Source organism: Phocoena phocoena, chromosome 1 (genome assembly GCF_963924675.1).
Source record: "Phocoena phocoena chromosome 1, mPhoPho1.1, whole genome shotgun sequence".
Lineage (NCBI taxonomy): Eukaryota > Metazoa > Chordata > Mammalia > Artiodactyla > Phocoenidae > Phocoena > Phocoena phocoena.
This window is the reverse complement of record NC_089219.1, coordinates 89,094,291-89,111,063: the sequence shown is the minus strand read 5'-3', so window position 1 is coordinate 89,111,063 and position 16,773 is coordinate 89,094,291.

The window sequence follows — 16,773 nt, the reverse complement described above, 5'->3', positions numbered from 1 at the left end:
TTATTTCTGGGATTTCTATCCTGTATCATTGATCTATATGTCTGTTTTTGTGCCAGTACCATATTGTCTTGATGACTGTAGCTTTGTAGTATAGTCTGAAGTCAGGGTGTCTGATGCCTCCAGCTCCATTTTTTTCCTCAAGACTGCTTTGGCTATTCGGGGTCTTTTATGTAGCCATACAAATTTTAAGATTGTTTGTTCTAGTTCTGTAAAAAAATGCCATTGGTAATTTGACAGGTATTGCATTTGATGTGTAGATTGCTTTCGGCAGTAAAGTTATTTTCACAGTATTGATTCTTCCAATCCAAGAACATGGTATATCTCTCTATCTGTTGGTATCATCTTTAATTTCTTTCATCAGTGTCTTATAGTTTTCTGCATATAGGTTTTTTGTCTACTTAGGTAGGTTTATTCCTAGGTAGTTTATTCTTTTTGTTGCAGTGGGAAATGGGAGTGTCTCCTTAATTTCTCTTTCAGATTTTTCATCATTAGTGTATAGGAATGCAAGAGATTTCTGTGCATTAATTTTGTATCCTGCAACTTTACCAAATTCATTGATTAGCTCTAGTAGTTTTCTGGTGGCATCTTTAGGATTCTCTATGTATAGTATCATATCTTCTGCAAATAGTGACAGTTTTACTTCTTCTTTTCCAATGTGTATTCCTTTTATTTCTTTTTCTTCTCTGATTGCCGTGGCTAGGACTTCCAAAACTATGTTGAATAATAGTGGTGAGAGTGGATAACCTTGCCTTGATCCTGATCTCAGAGGAAATGCTTTCAGTTTTTCACCATTGAGAATGATGTTTGCTGTGGGTTTGTCATATATGGCCTTCATTATGTTGAGGTAGGCTCCCTCTCTGCCCACTTTCTGGAGAGTTTTTATCACAAATGTATGCTGAATTTTGTCAAAAGCTTTATCTGCATCTATTGAGATGATCGTATGGTTTTAATCTTCAATTCGTCAATATGGTGTATCACATTGATTGATTTGCATATATTGAAGAATCCTTGCATCCCTGGGGTAAATCCCACTTGATCATGGTGTATGATCCTTTTTTTTTTTTTTTTTTTTTTTTTGTGTATGATCCTTTTAATGTGTCATTGGATTCTGTTTGATAGTATTTTGTTGAGGATTTTTGCATCTATATTCATGAGTGATATAGGTCTGTAATTTTCCTTTTTTGTAGTATCTTTGTCTGGTTTTCATATCAGGGTGATAGTGGCCTCATAGAATGAGTTTGGGAGTTTTCCTTCCTCTGCAATTTTTTGGAAGAGTTTGAGAAGGATGGGTATTAGCTCTTCTCTAAATGATAGAATTCACCTGTGAAGCCATCTGGTCCTGGACTTTTGTCTCTTGGAAGATTTTTAATCACAGTTTCATTTTCAGTACTTGTGATTGGTCTGTTCATATTTTCTCTTTCTTCCTGGTTCAGTCTTGGAAGTGTAAACCTTTCTAAGAATTTGTCCATTTCTTCCAGGCTGTCCATTTTATTAGCATAGAGTTGCTTGTAGTAGTCTCTTAGGATACTCTGTATTTCTGCAGTGTCTGTTGTAACTTCTCCTTTTTCATTTCGAATTTTATTGATTTGAGTCTTCTCCTTCTTTTTCTTGATGAGTCTGGCTAATGGTTTATCAATTTTGTTTATCTTGTCTAAGAACCAGCTTTTAGTTTTATTGATCTGTGCTATTGTTTTCTTTGTTTCTATTTCATTTATTTCTGCTCTGATCTTTATGATTTCTTTCCTTCTGCTAACTTTGGGTTTTGTTTGTTCTTCTTTCTCTAGTTCCTTTGGGTGTAAGGTTAGATTGGTTATTTGAGATTTTTCTTGTTTCTTGAGGTAGGCTTGTATAGCTATAAACTTCCCTCTTAGAATTGCTTTTGCTGCATCCCATAGATTTTGGATCGTTATGTTTTCACTGTCATTTGTCTCTAGGTATTTTTTGATTTCTTCACTGATCTCTTGGTTATTTAATAACGTATTGTTTAGCCTCCATGTGTTTGTGTTTTTTACGTTGTTTTCCCTGTAATTGATTTCTAATCTCATAGCACTGTGGTCTGAAAAGAAGCTTGATATGATTTCAATTTTCTTAAATTTACTGAGGCTTGATTTGTGACCCAAGAGGTCATCTATCCTGGAGAATGTTCTGTGCGCACTTGGGAAGAAAGTGTAATCTGCTGTTTTTGGATGGAAAGTCCTGTAAATATCAATTAAATCTATCTGGTCTATTGTGTCGTTTAAAGCTTGTGTGTCTTTATTAATTTTCTGTTTGGATGATCTGTCGATTGGTGTAAGTGAGGTGTTAAAATCTCTCACTATTATTGTGGGTGACTTTATTTCCCCTTTTATGGCTATTAGCATTTACCTCAGGTATTGAGGTGCTCCTGTGTGGGGTGTATAGATATTTACAATTGTTTTATCTTCTTCTTTGACTGATTCCTTGTTCTTTATGCAGTGTCCTTACTTGTCTCTTGTAATAGTCTCTATTTTAAAGTGTGTTTGTCTGATATGTGTATTGCCCCTCCAGCTTTCTTTTGATTCACCTTTCTATGGAATATCTTTTTCCATCCCTTCACTTTCAGTCTGTATGTGTCCCTAGGTCTGAAGTGGGTCTCTTATAGACAGCATACATATGTGTCTTGTTTTTGTATCGATTCATCTAGTCTGTGTCGTTTGGTTGGAGCATTTATTGCATTTACATTTAAGGTAATTATAGATATGTATGTTCCTATTACCATTTTCTTAATTGTTTTGGGTTTGTTCTCGTAGGTCCTTTTCTTTTCTTGTGTCTCCCACTTAGAGTAGTTCCTTTAACATTTGTTGTAAGGCTGGTTTGGTGATGATGAATTCTCTTAGCTTTTGCTTATCTGTAAAGTTTTTGATTTCTCCCTCGAATCTCAATGAGATCCTCGCTGGGTAGAGTAATCTTGGTTGTAGGTTTTTCCTTTCATCACTTTAAATATATCCTGCCACTCCCTTCTGGCCTGCAGAGTTTCTGCTGAAAAATCAGCTGATAACCTTATGGGGATTCCCTTGTTGTTTTTCCCTTTCTGCTTTTAATTTTTTTTCTTTGTATTTTATTTTTGTTAGTTTGATTAATATGTGTCTCAGCGTGTTTCTCCTTGAGTTTATCCTGTATGGAACGCTCTGTGTTTCCTGGATTGACTATTTCCTTTCCCATGTTAGGGAAGTTTTTGACTATAATCTCTTCAAATAATTTCTCAAGCCCTTTCCCTTTCTCTTCTTCTTCAGGGACCCCTATAATTCAAATGTTGGTGTGTTTAATGTTGTCCCAGAGGTCTCTGAGACTCTCCTCAATTCTTTTTATTCTTTCTTCTTTATTTTGTCCCTCAGCAGTTATTTCCACCATTCTATCTTCCAGCTCACTTTTTCATTCTTCTGCCTCAGTTATTCTGCTGTTGTTTACTTCTAGTGTATATTTCATTTCAGTTATTGTGTTGTTCATCACTGATTGTTTATTCTTTAGTTCTTCTAGGTCCTTGTTAAACATTTCTTGAATCTTCTCGATCTGTGCCTCCATTCTATTTCTGAGATTCTGGATCATCCTTACTATCGTTACTCTGAATTCTTTTTCAGATAGATTGCCTATTTCCTCCTCATTTATTTGATCTTGTGAGGTTTTACCACAATCCTTCATCTGCAACATATTTCTCTGTCATCTCATTTTGTCTAACCTACTGTGTTTACGGTCTTCTTACCACAGGCTTCAGTGTCATAGTTCCTCTTGCTTCTGTTGTTTGCCCCCTGGTGAGTGAGTTTGGTCCAAGGGCTTGTGTAGGCTTCCTGGTGAGTGGACGTGGTACCTGCACTCTGGTGGGTGGAGTTGAGTCTTTTCCTTCTGTAGGGCAGGTCCTCATCAGGTGGTGTGTTTTGGGGTTTCTGTGGGCTTAATACGACTTAAGGCAGGCTGTCTGCTGATGGGTGGGGCAGTGGTCCTGTCTTGCTGGTTCTTTGGTGTGAGGTGTCTAGCACTGGAGCCTGCACACAGTTGTGTGGGGCTGGGTCTTTGTGTTGATATGGATACTTCTGGGAGCATGCATACTGATTACTTTTCCCCAGACCCAGGAATTCTCTGGCAGTCCAGCATCCTGGACTCTACGCTCCCACCCTGAACACCCAGGCCCAACCTCTGGCCAGGGAACCAAGAACCAAGAAGCTGCACAGTGCAACCCAAGAAAAAAGAAAGAAAAGAAAAGGCAAAAAAGAAAAAGAAAAGAAAACAAACAAAACTCAAGAGAAATAGCAAAAACAACAGCAAAAAACAACAGCAACAATCACACACTTACACACACACCCACACATACAGAAAAAAGGAAAAACAAACAAACAAAAAACCCAAGGGGACAGGCAAACAAACAGAAGAATTCTAATATGAGAACAGTCAATAAGGACTAAGCTAACAAAACCCAAGAATGACAAATAAAACAAAAAGCAAACAAACAATAAAAACGGAAGAAAACATAAAATATACATGTTAAAAGAATGAAAAAAATGAAAAAAAATTTAAAAAAAGAACAAAGACAAGAAAAAACACTGCAAAGCAACAAAAAAAGTAAAGTAAAAATAGAAAAATAAAAAATTATATATATTAGAAAAGTAAATAAATTAAAAATGAAAGATAAAAAATAATAAAAGCAACACCACCAACACCTGAGTAAAACAAAACAAACAAAAAATAATAGTAATAAGAATATTTTCCTGGTGCCTCCTCTGTCAGTGTCCTTGCTCCCACAGTGAGCCAGAGCCAATCCTCACCTCCCCTTCCAATACCTCTAGTTAGGTCTCCGGACCTGCTGTGGGCACTGTGGAGCCAGCTCAGACTCTGACCTGGCCTGATCCCCACGTGTACTTGTCCTCTGAGTCCAGTGCTGTGAAGGCTAGACAGGTCTCAGTTGTTGAAACACTCATTGTCTATTCAGGTATTCCACAGATGCAAGATTTGTGCAGCTTGTGCAGCTGCACGGAAAGATTTCTGTTCCACTTCCTTAGTCACCCCACTCCTGGAGCTCAGGTTTGGTTTTGACTCCACCTTTGTGTGTGCACTGCCCTCAGACATCTGTTCCTTACCCCGGTGAGAGAGGGCAAAAGCAGCAGTTGCTTGAGGCACATTTACTCACTAATGTTGGGGTAGGGGTACTGAGACCATGAATGTAGTGTTTGCAAGTTGCCTGCGGCAGCAGGACCAACAGGCAGTTGGAAAAGACTATGGCACACTTGTTCTGGTGGGTGTCCCTCCCAGTGGAACTGGCGTATGGGACTGGTGGCAGCCCTTCACCCTGCACACCTCTCAACAATGGCACCTCGCTTTTCAGGCAGACTACACTCTCTCTAGGGGCATTCCTGGCCATGTACCCCCTCATTCCCATCCCCTCTACTATATCTATGCTCCCAAAAGCTTTCCTCTCCCCAGCTCCATTCTCCCAACCCCACGCTTCAGCACTCAGTCCCCGCCAGCATCAGCAGACTCTTGTCCCAGGCAGGGGTGCCCAGAGCTGATTCCCAAGGCGGCTTTGGAATAGTTGGCACCCAGGCACCCAGAGCCCTCATGGGTAGAGGAGACCCAGGCCTGAGCGGGGAGTGGGCCCATTCAAATGGGAGTTCCTCCCAGTGCCGGAGGCCAAGGAAGCCTTGGGAAGGGAAAGGGAAGGGAGTTATAATGGCGGCTCCACCCCTTGTGCACCACTCAACAATGACACCTTGCTTTTATGGTATCTCAGGTTTTTTCCGCAGACTTTCCCAGTGGTGGAGCTCCTTACTCCTGTCCTTTCAAGCTGTCTTTTCACAGCCAACAACTATCTCCTCCCTGGGTTGGCGTTCCAAACCTGACTTTCCAACACCCAGACCCCTTTCACAACAGGCAACTCACAATTCAGGCTGGAACATGCAGAGGTGCGGTGTAGAGCATGCATGCAATTCTTACTTTGTCCTGCCTTCCACAGACCATCTTCTGTGTTCTCCTTTGATCCCCTGGAGGTCCTTTTCTGTCCCAGCTGATTTCCACAGTGTGAGGGAGTTTTTCTGAGTGTGGGGACCTCCCTTCACCATCAGCTTCCCACTAGGATTGTTGGCCCCTTTTTTTATTCTACTTTTCTTTTTTTCTTCTTTCTTTCATTCTTTTAGATGTCCAAAGTCTTCCACTAATGTTCAACAGGTGCTCTGTGGGAATTGTTCCATTTGTAGATGAATTCTTGACGTACTTGTGAGGAGCAATGAATTCCGCACCCTCCTATTCCACCATCTTGACTCCTCTCTCTTGTCCTTTTGTTTTTTTTTTTTTTGGCTGCATTGGGTCTTCGTTGCTGCATTCAGGCTTTCTCTAGTTGCAGCAAGTGGGGGCTATTCTTAACTGCAGTGCATGGACTTCTCATGTCAGTGGCTTCTCTTGTTGTGGAGCATGGGCTCTAGACACGTGCTTCAGTAGTTGTGGCATGCAGGCTTAGTTGCTCCGCAGCATATGAGATCTTCCTGGACCAGGGCTCGAACCCATGTCTCCTGCATTGGCAGGTCGATGCTTAACCACTGTGCCACCAGGGAAGCCCCTCTTGTCTTTTTGAGAATAGCCATCTTAACAAGTGTGAGGTGATATCTCATTGTGGGTTTGATTTGCATTTCTCTGATAATTAGTGATGTTGCTCACCTTTCCATATATCTGTTTGGAAAATCCTTGGGAAAATGTCTATTCATATCATTTGCCCATTTTTAAATCAGTTTGTTTGGTTTTTGCTATTGAAAAATACCTGTACACTGAAAACTATAGGACATTGATGAAACAAATTGAAGAAGACACAAAGAAATGGAAAGACGTTCCATATTCATGGATTGGAAGGATTAATATTGTTAAAATGTCCATACTACCCAAAGCAATCTGGAGATTTAGGTGATCCCTATCAAAATACCAATGGCATTTTTCACAAAAATAGAATAAAAAATCCTAAAACTCATATGGAACAAAAAAACCCTGAATAGCCAAAACAAACTTGAGAAAGAAGAGGCATCATTCCTCTTGATTTTAAACTATATTATAAAGCTATAGTAAGCAAAACAATATGGTACTGGAATAAAAACAGAGTCATAGATCAATGGAACAGAAGAGAGCCCAGAAATAAACCCACACATATACAGTCAACTAATATATGACAAAAGCACTAAGAATACACAATGGGGAAAGGATAGTCTCTTTAATAAATTGTGTTGGGAAAACTGGATATCCACATGCAAAAGAATGAAATTGCATTCTTATAACATACCCAAAAACTCAATTCAAAACGGATTCAAGATGTAAATATAAGACCTGAAACCAAAAAACTTCTAGAAGAAAACATAGAGGAAAATCTCCTACCATAAACAAGACAAAAAAACATCCCTCAGAATGGGAGAAAATATTTGCAGATGAAGGAACTGACAAATGATTAACCTCCAAATTATACAAATAGCTCATGCAGCTCAATATCAAAAAACCAAACAACCCAATCAAAAAATGGGCAGAAGACCTAAATAGACATTTCTCCAAAGAAGACATATAGATGGCCAAGAAACACATGAAAAGATGCTCAATATCACTAATTGTTAGAGAAATGCAAATCAAAACTACAATGAGATATCACCTCACAACAGTCAGAATGGCCATCATCAAAAAATCTACAAACAACAAATGCCAGAGAGGGTGTGGAGAAAAGGGAACCCTCTTACACCATTGGTGGGAATGTAAATTGATACAGCCACTGTAGAAAATGGTATGGAGTTTCCTTAAAAAACTAAAAGTAGAACTACCATATGACCCAGCAATCCCACTACTGGGCATATACCCTGAGAAAACCATAATTCAAAAGACACATGCACCCCAGTGTTCATTGCAGCACTACTTACAATAGCCGGGACATGGAAGCAACCTAAATGTCCATCAGCAGAAGAATGGATAAAGAAGGTGTGGTACATGTATACAATGGAATATTACTCAGCCATAAAAAGGAATGAAATTGGGTCATTTGTAGAGAGGTGGATGGACCTAGAGACTGTCATACAGAGTGAAGTAAGTCAGAAAGAGAAAACAAATATTGTATATGAATGCATGTATGTGGAATCTAGAAAAATGGTATAGATGATCTTATTTGAAAAGCAGAAATAGAGACATAGATGTAGAGAACAAATGTATGGATATCAAGGGGGAAGTGGAGGAAGGGATGAATTGGGAGATTGAGATTGACATATATACACTATTGATACTATGTATAAAATAGACAACTAATGAGAACATACTGTATAGCAGTAGTCCACAACCCTTTTGGGACCAGGGACCGGTTTGGTGGAAGACAGTTTTTCCATGAACGGGAGCCAGGTAGACAGTTTCAGGATAATTCAAGCACATTACGTTTATTGTGCACTTTATTTCTATTACTGTTACATTGTAATATATAAAGAAATAATTATACAACTCACCATAATGCAGAATCCGTGGGAACCCTGAGCTTGTTTTCACTTGCCACTCACTGATAGGGTTTTGATATGAGTCTGCAAGCAACTGATTTATTATGGTCTCTGTGCAGTCAAAACTCTCTGCTAATGATAATCTGTATTTGCAGCCACTCCCCAGTGCTAGCATCACCACTCAGCTCCACCTCCAATCATCAGGCATTAGGTTCTCATAAGGCATGTGCAACCTTGACCCCTCGATGCACAGTTCACAGTAGGGTTTGCGTTCCTATGAGAATCTAATGCTGCCACTGATCTGACAGGAGGTGGAGCTCAGGTGGTAACGCGAACAATGCGGAGTGGCTGCAAATACAAATGATGCTTCCCTCGCTCACCAGCCTCTCACCTCCTGCTATGCGGCCTGGTTCCTAACAGGCCAGAGTCCATGGCCTGGGGGTTGGGGACCCCTGCTATATAGCACAGGGAACTCTACTCAGTGCTCTGTGGTGACCTAAATGGGAAGGAAATCCCAAAAAGGGGGGTTATATGTATATGTATAGATGGTTCACTTTGCTGTACAGCAGAAACTAACACAACATTGCAAAGCAAATATACTCTAATAAAAATTAATTAAAGAAAGAAAATCTCCTGATATTAATCTTGGCAATTACTTTGTACTTGACAACAAAAGCTCAGGAAATGAAAAGAAAAATAAACAAGTAGAACTACATCAATCTAAAGCTTCTGCATGGCAAAGAAAACATTCAACAAAGTGAAAAGGCAACCTAAGAAATGGGAAAAAATATTTGCAAACCAAATGTCTAAAAACGGGTTAATATCCAAAACAATTCTTAATGAGAATGATTAGAATGTGCAATCTAGATATTTTAATGTCACTGAAAGAAAAAGAGGAGAAAACCAGTGTGTTTTTTATTTCTACTCTGAAAAAATAATTAGAAAGATTCCAGAAAAGAAGAAGGCAAATTAAAGCATCAGTAATACTTTTTAAAAGAAACCTTTACAAATCTAAAATCACTTTTTATGATAATACCTATTATATTGAAATGGTAGAATTACGGGTGAGTGACTTATTTTTCTCCATCAAGCTCTCTGTGTAAGTACATTACTTCTATAATAAAAATGAATAAAGATAGATTCACTTTGACAAGTTAATTTGCTCATAAAGTTATCATGGATTCCTGAGTTCAAATCCCCACCACTTATGTGACATTGAACAAGTTAATATCATTATTATCGTTATTATTATTATTACCAATAGTATTATTAATGCAATAGATAGCATTCAGCATGTATTTTGTACCATTCTTTTAAGCACTTCATGTACATTAGCTCATGTTAGTGAATCTTTCAAAATATACTTCTTCACCTATTAAAAAGTTGGTAATAACTCCTTAAATAGCAATTATGAAGATTAGATGAGATTATATATTAAAAGCATGTGGCAAACTGTATGATATTATGCATGTGTTGGTTTGAATCTTTGTACATTCTGATTATAAAGAACATTCAGATAATAAATATAAATTCACCAATGCTTTGCTTTTAAAAAGAACAATGGGGGCTTCCCTGGTGGCACAGTGGTTGAGAGTCCACCTGCCGATGCAGGGGACACGGGTTCGCGTCCCAGTCAGGGAAGATCCCACATGCCGCGGAGCAGCTGGGCCTAAAAAAAGAACAATGGTAGTTTTGTCCTACCACTGAACTTTAAGAAATTGGCTTCTTTTAACCTTAACTAGTTTCTGAGAAGCAGATACATGTAATGAACTGAAGTAAAAATTGTTATTTTGGTTTTAGGGCTTAATATTTTCCACAGTTCAAAAGCTGGTGAAAGCACTTATTGCCAGAAAAGGGCTAGGGAGGAGAGCCGGAGAAGGGGGAAAATTTCCAGTCCTTGATAACAGAACAATGGAATCAGGTTCTGAGCTCTCCGTTCAACAGTCACTGTTGTTTCTGATGCTTCGCTTTCATGCTCTTCACAGACTAAAACGACTGTGTATTAACAGTGAGACACGCTTCTCTCCCTTTGCTAGTTTAGTTTATAAAATAGGCAAATTATTTTTCAGACTGCAATAAATGAAGGTAAGAAGAAAGGTTGCCTGTGTCCAGAAAAAGCCTTACCGCCGGTGCTGAAAAGACTGACTTAGCAGAGTGCCACACTGTATCTCGCTGGTTCAAATTTTGGGCTACGTTCTACACTGCATCCCCTCAAAAAAAGAACTTTTTGGTCATCAAACTGCTAAGCCAGAAACTTAGAACTATGCCTTGGTTCTCCTCTTCTGTCAACAAACCCCACCTTTCTATCCCAAAGGCATCCTGTCACCTCTCGCTGATCTCCATTTCTATTGTTGCCCCACTGTTATGCATCTCCCCTGAACTTCTACAACAGCCTCTAACTCTTCCTCTCTTCTTTCATCCCTGATTGAATATGTCTCCCCATTTTTCTCTCGTATTTTTACTCTATTCTAGGGTAATTCCTTCAATTCAACCTCCTAGATCTATGCTGTCCAATATGGTAACCACCAGCCACAGGTGGCCACTGAGCACTTGAAACATGGTTGGTCCAGAATGAGATGTGCTGTAAATACAAAATACACACCAGGTACTCAAACATTTTGAATGAAAAATAAAAGAATGTAAATATCTCATTAATAATTGTTCATATCGATTACATTTGAAAATGATAATATTTCGGGTTAAATAAAATATATCACTAAAATTAATTTCACCTGTTTTTTCACTTTCATAAGGTGGCTGCTAGAAAAATTTTAATTATATATATGGTTTGCATTGTAATTATTTTGGTTAGACCTCTTCTGCATTGCTAATTCAGTTGTCAGCTGCTACATTCAACCTTTTTACTGAGGGGTGTGGGGTATTTTGTAACTCAAGTTTTTAATTTCCTAAAGCCCTTTTGTGTTCTCTAGTTGCTTCTTTTTTGTAGCTACTACTCTTATTTTGTGAGTTTAAAAGCTTCTCAAATCTTTCTGGAGATAAACAGAATTTTATTAAATTCCTATATCCTGTACTAACTCTATTTCCTCAGGATTTAGTTTCTCTATTTTTCCCCCCTTTTTGAAGCCTCTCTTTCATGCTGCTGGTTTCTCCTCTAGTGCTTTTGATTCTTGGCTACTCATATCTAAAATGAGTATCTGTACTGATCAGTTATTGGTGGCTGCATTCCGTTTCCTGAGTCCAAGTGAAATGGCATTTCCCTTAGCAAGGAATAAGGATATTGATCAATGTAATCCTAAATGTGAGTGGGCAGAGACATATGGCCTAGCTGGCTTCTCTTTAGGGCACATGAAGAACTTGCCTTTTTGGTACAGAGACTCCTTTTGATAATACCTGGAGCACTGCCCTAATTATCTCTCTGGCCCCAAGATTTACTTTGGAGCTCCTCAAGGTATATCATCCATTCTATTTAAAGTTTTCAGCTTATTGCAAGAAATAATTTTAACCTAAGAAATGGAAACTAAAACTTGTTACAGAATCATGTGGTAGTGGAGTCAATAGAAAGAAAAAAAGAGAAGAAGAAAATACAATATATCATCACAGAAAAGCTTTCAGACTTACCCAGGCAGTTAGAGCTACGTCTTCTTCATAGCAGCCCAAACCTTGCAAGAAGGCAAGATAAGGTACAAATGAGGGACATCAACTATCCATATATCTGATAACAAATTTCTCATCCCTAAATCTATCCCAAAATGAGTTGAGCTGTCTTGGAGTTCTCCTCATTAGATAACTTTGCATTGGGTAAATAGGAGAAGAAATTAAAGTATTCAACATGTTTAAAACTGATGATTTCTAAGGTCTAGTCTAGGGAGGTACCAAGAAGAACATCCTGGGGTGTATCAGAAATAACACTGAACTGGAAATCTTGGCATAGAGTCCCAGCACTGCCAGTAACTGACTGTACAACTCGGGAAAGTCTCTTTAACCTCTCTGGGACTTAATTGTGAGCAACTCAGAAATAGTTTGTCTTTCCCAGAGACAGACTGCCTGGGTACTACAGTGGACTTCCTTTTGGCTCAGTTGTCTCATCTGTAACAGTACTCAGGAAAAGTCCTCTATAAAGGGCCAGATGGTAAATGCTTTAGGTTTTGCAAAACTTAATACAGTTTCTGTAGCATTTTCTGCTTCTCTCTCTCTCTCTCTTTTTTTTTACAATGTTCTAAAAATGTAAAAACCATTCTTAGTTCATGGACCCTAAAAAAATAGGCCACAGGCCATAGTTTGTCTATCCTTGATCTTCAGAGATAATAAGAGTACTACTGCATAGGCTTGCTGTGTCTATTGAAAGAGTAAAGCATGTAAAGCATTGGAACACTGCATAGTACATAGGAAGCTCTCAAAAATATTAAATGGCATGGTTACTACTATAATTGTTATCATATCTTCAGTATCTAGCTTACCATTGGGAACATATCATGACCTCAATAAATGATTATTAAATAAATTAATATGTAAAGGAAGGGGCTTGGACTCCATAATATCTGCGCTCTCTTCAAGCTCTGCAATTCTATAACCCTCCCATCTCAGAATGTGTGTTGGCAGCAAGCATTGGCCCAGTGCTTGAAGGGAAGTCTGGTGAGAGTTGGAGGTGATACCAAGAAAAGCCGGCAAAAATATTAACCTGCTGAAAAAAATGTTTCAATATATAAGACTGAAATAAAAACCTGAAAGGCCAAAAGTCCTAGAAAAGTATTTAACAAATCCAAGTATGATTTTTGTTACATATATTTATGCAAAGTACAGTTTGCCAATTTAATTTAGAAAGCCTGTCTTTTCTAGTGAAGTGAGCTACTCCCTGGAGACTTGATATCATCTCTTGAAAAATTTCATGAATTTACGATGACCTAATTTTTATCCACAAATGACAGAAATTAAACATTGAAGATGGTGAGGGGAGGGGGAATTAGATAAAAGTGGTCAAAAGATACAAATTTCCAGTTATAAGACAACTAAGTACTAGGGATATAATGTACAACATGAATATAGTTAACACTGCTGTATGATATATGTGAAAATTGTTAAGAGAGTAGATCCTAAGAGTTCTCATCACAAGAAAAAAAATTTTTTATCTATGTAAGATGATGAATATCTACTGTAATAATTATTTCACAATATATGTAAGTCAAATCATTATGTTGTATATCCTAAACATAGTCACTGCTGTATGTCAATTATATCTCGATAAAACTGGGGGAAAAAAATTGAAGGTGCCCTGAGGTTCCAGCAATACTTTCCTTTTCTCCATCGAAGATTATACCAACAATTTAAGATGACATAGATCAATTATCAAATTAGTAAATATCGGTTAACATCTTTGGAAGCTCAATATACAATGAGCCAACTAACATTGCCCTGTTATAACCCCATTGTGTATAAAAATTAGGTTTAAATGCGTAACGAATTGTGAAAATATAATTTCTAAGTTATTACTCTTGTAGAGGTGACTAATAATCATATTACTGACTTAAAAAAAAAAAGAGAAAGAAAGGCTGTCTTTTTTCTAAGCCAGTGATTCTCAAAGTGCAGACCTCGAAGGAGCAGCAACAATAGCACCTAGAAATTGGTTAGAAATACAGATTCTCCTCCCTGCTCCAGACCGAGTCAGAAATTCTGGGAATGGGGCCAGCAATCTGTGGTGTTAACCAGCCCTCTAAGCAGGATCAAGTTTGAGAGTCACCGTTTTAAACCAGCCCCTTCCTCAATCATCTTCTTAGTCTTATCACCTTAGTCCATTCAATCTGCTAAAACAAAAATACCATAGACTGGGTGGCTTCAACAGCAAACATTTATTTTTCACAATTCTGGAGGCTGGGAAGTCCAAGATCAAGGAGCCAGCAGATTTGGTGTCTGGTGAGGACCCACCTCCTTGTTCATAGATGGCCATCTTTTCACTGTGTCTTCACATGGGGGAAAGGGGCAAGGGAGCTCTGGGGTCTCTTTTACAAGGGCACTAATCCCAATCATGCAGACTCCACTCTCATGACCCAATCACCTCCCAAAAGCCCCACCTCCAAATACCATCACACTGGGGATTAGGTCTCAGCATATGAATTTGGGTGGTGGTGGACATTGGCGGTGTGAGGGAGGGCGAATGTTCAGTCTTTAGTCTCACCAAATTCAGGATTTGGGGTCTCTTCTTCAATTAGCATAATCCTTATAGAACCAGAACAAGTCTCATTTTTCTGTTCTCCCAATTCTTGGATCCTTTCTCCTCTCTCTCCTTCCCTTATCCAGTCCCTTCCCTTTCCTTATATCCCCTTTCAGTGCCTATGTTCTGGGCCAGGCCTTCCCAGACCACAATGAGCATGTCATTTGCTGAAATCTTTAGTATTAACTCTACTACAATTTAAACTCTAATCACCCTCTGTCTTGCACTGTTACTAAGTTATTTTATTGATTCAAACTAAAATCATTTACTAAGGTTCTACCTGGAGCCAGACTCTGGACTAGACTCTGTGACAGTTCAGACATAGAACCTATCTCCAAGGAAATAATCTAGTAATGGATGAGAGGAAACTTACAAGTAATAATAAAATGTAGAAAGCATGCTTAAAGGGGGCACAGATAAAAGCATCATTTCTTGGTAATGTCTTGGTCTTTAAATAGCACTCATATGTATCTGACTTCCAAATTTACATCTTCAGCCTGGACCTCTCCAATGGTTCCAATATCATAAATACAACTCCACACTCCATATCTAGGCCTGAATGCCACAGAGACACTGCAATCGTAGCATGTTCACAACTGAAATTATAACCTTCCTCCAACCGACTCCCTTCCCCATCTTCCCCATCTTTCTTTCACACTTCACATCTGAGTATGATTTCCTGCCAGCTCTACTTTCAAAACAGTTGCAAAAGCTAACCGTATCTCATCACGTCCACCATTACCACCAAGGTCTTAGCCTTTGGACAATGCTCTTGCTTTCATGCCAGCCTATTTGTAACCCAGCAGCTGAAACAATACTTTTGAAATATAAGTCAGATGATGTTACTTCTCTGCTCAGACCCTGCAATGGCTTCCCATCGCTCTGTGGTTAAAAGCCAAATCCTTAAATAGCTACGGGATCTGCACCCCGTCCCCCTCCCACCATCACACATCTGCCCTCCTCACCTGTTAGACTCACTCACTCTTCTCTGGACTCCCTGGCCTTGCACTTGTCATTTCCTCCCCCTCAAGTACCTCCCAGCTCACTTCCAACAGGTCTCTGGTTGAAGATCGTTTCTCCATGAGGCCATTCTACTCGAAATTGCAACTATTTTCCCCCCACCCTGGAACTCTATACCCTTTTCCTGTCTTATTTTTCCCAGGACATTTATCACCATCTAACATAGAATATATATTTTTTTTGTATCCCCCCCCCACTAGATTATAACCTCCATGAGAGCAGAGACTGTTGTCTACACAGAGTATATATTTGTTGACTAGATGAGCAAATGAAACAATGATGTGTTACAGCAGTCCAAAGAAAGGGGAGAGTACTTCTGATCAAACGAATAAAGAAAGGTTAGGGTGGAGGTAGCATGTGAGTTGGTCCTCCAAAACTTGGTAGAGTTTAAACAATAATAGATGGTTCATGGAGGCTTACCTTTTTTTTTTTTTTTCATGAATAAGCTCTGAGGATCTAATGTACAGCATGGAGACTATATTGAATAATACAATATTGTATACTTGAAATTTGCTGAGAGTAAATCTTAAACAGATCTACTTAACCCTTTACGGATACTTACTTATGGAGACTTCTCTTTTTACCAAACATAGGAGAGCCCATTATCCCCAAATGTAGCTAAAACATTGTACTATTATGGTATAAAATATATTAAAATTATATCCTTTCAATGTTAATATTAATAATATTATTACATTAATACTAATTATTAGTAGAGTCAAAAATAGTTTTAAATTGTTCTTGTGAAAAAGTGATTGAGTGGAGCAGGCAGGGAATGAAGACCTTTGTAGGCTCTGGACAGGACCCAGGGTGCACACAAAGGCTTTCAAGGTGAGAGAGATGAAGGTGTGGAGCCACTGACTTCCTTTTCTGGGTCAAGGTGTAGCTAATGATCCTTTTCTGATGAGATTAGGGATATTTGTTCTTCATAAATTGATGGAAGAGAGATTTTGTTAGGCGATAAGAGTAAAAAGCTTAGCATTAAAGAAGGTGTGTGTGTACGTCAGTAAGCGAGTGTGTGTGTGTGTGTGTGTGTGTGTGCATGTGTGCATATGTGTGTGAGAGCTATGGAAACAAAGAAAAGGGAGAGAAGCTGCTTCCAGACGGGGTACAGTGAGCACGACTCAGGGAATACACAATAAT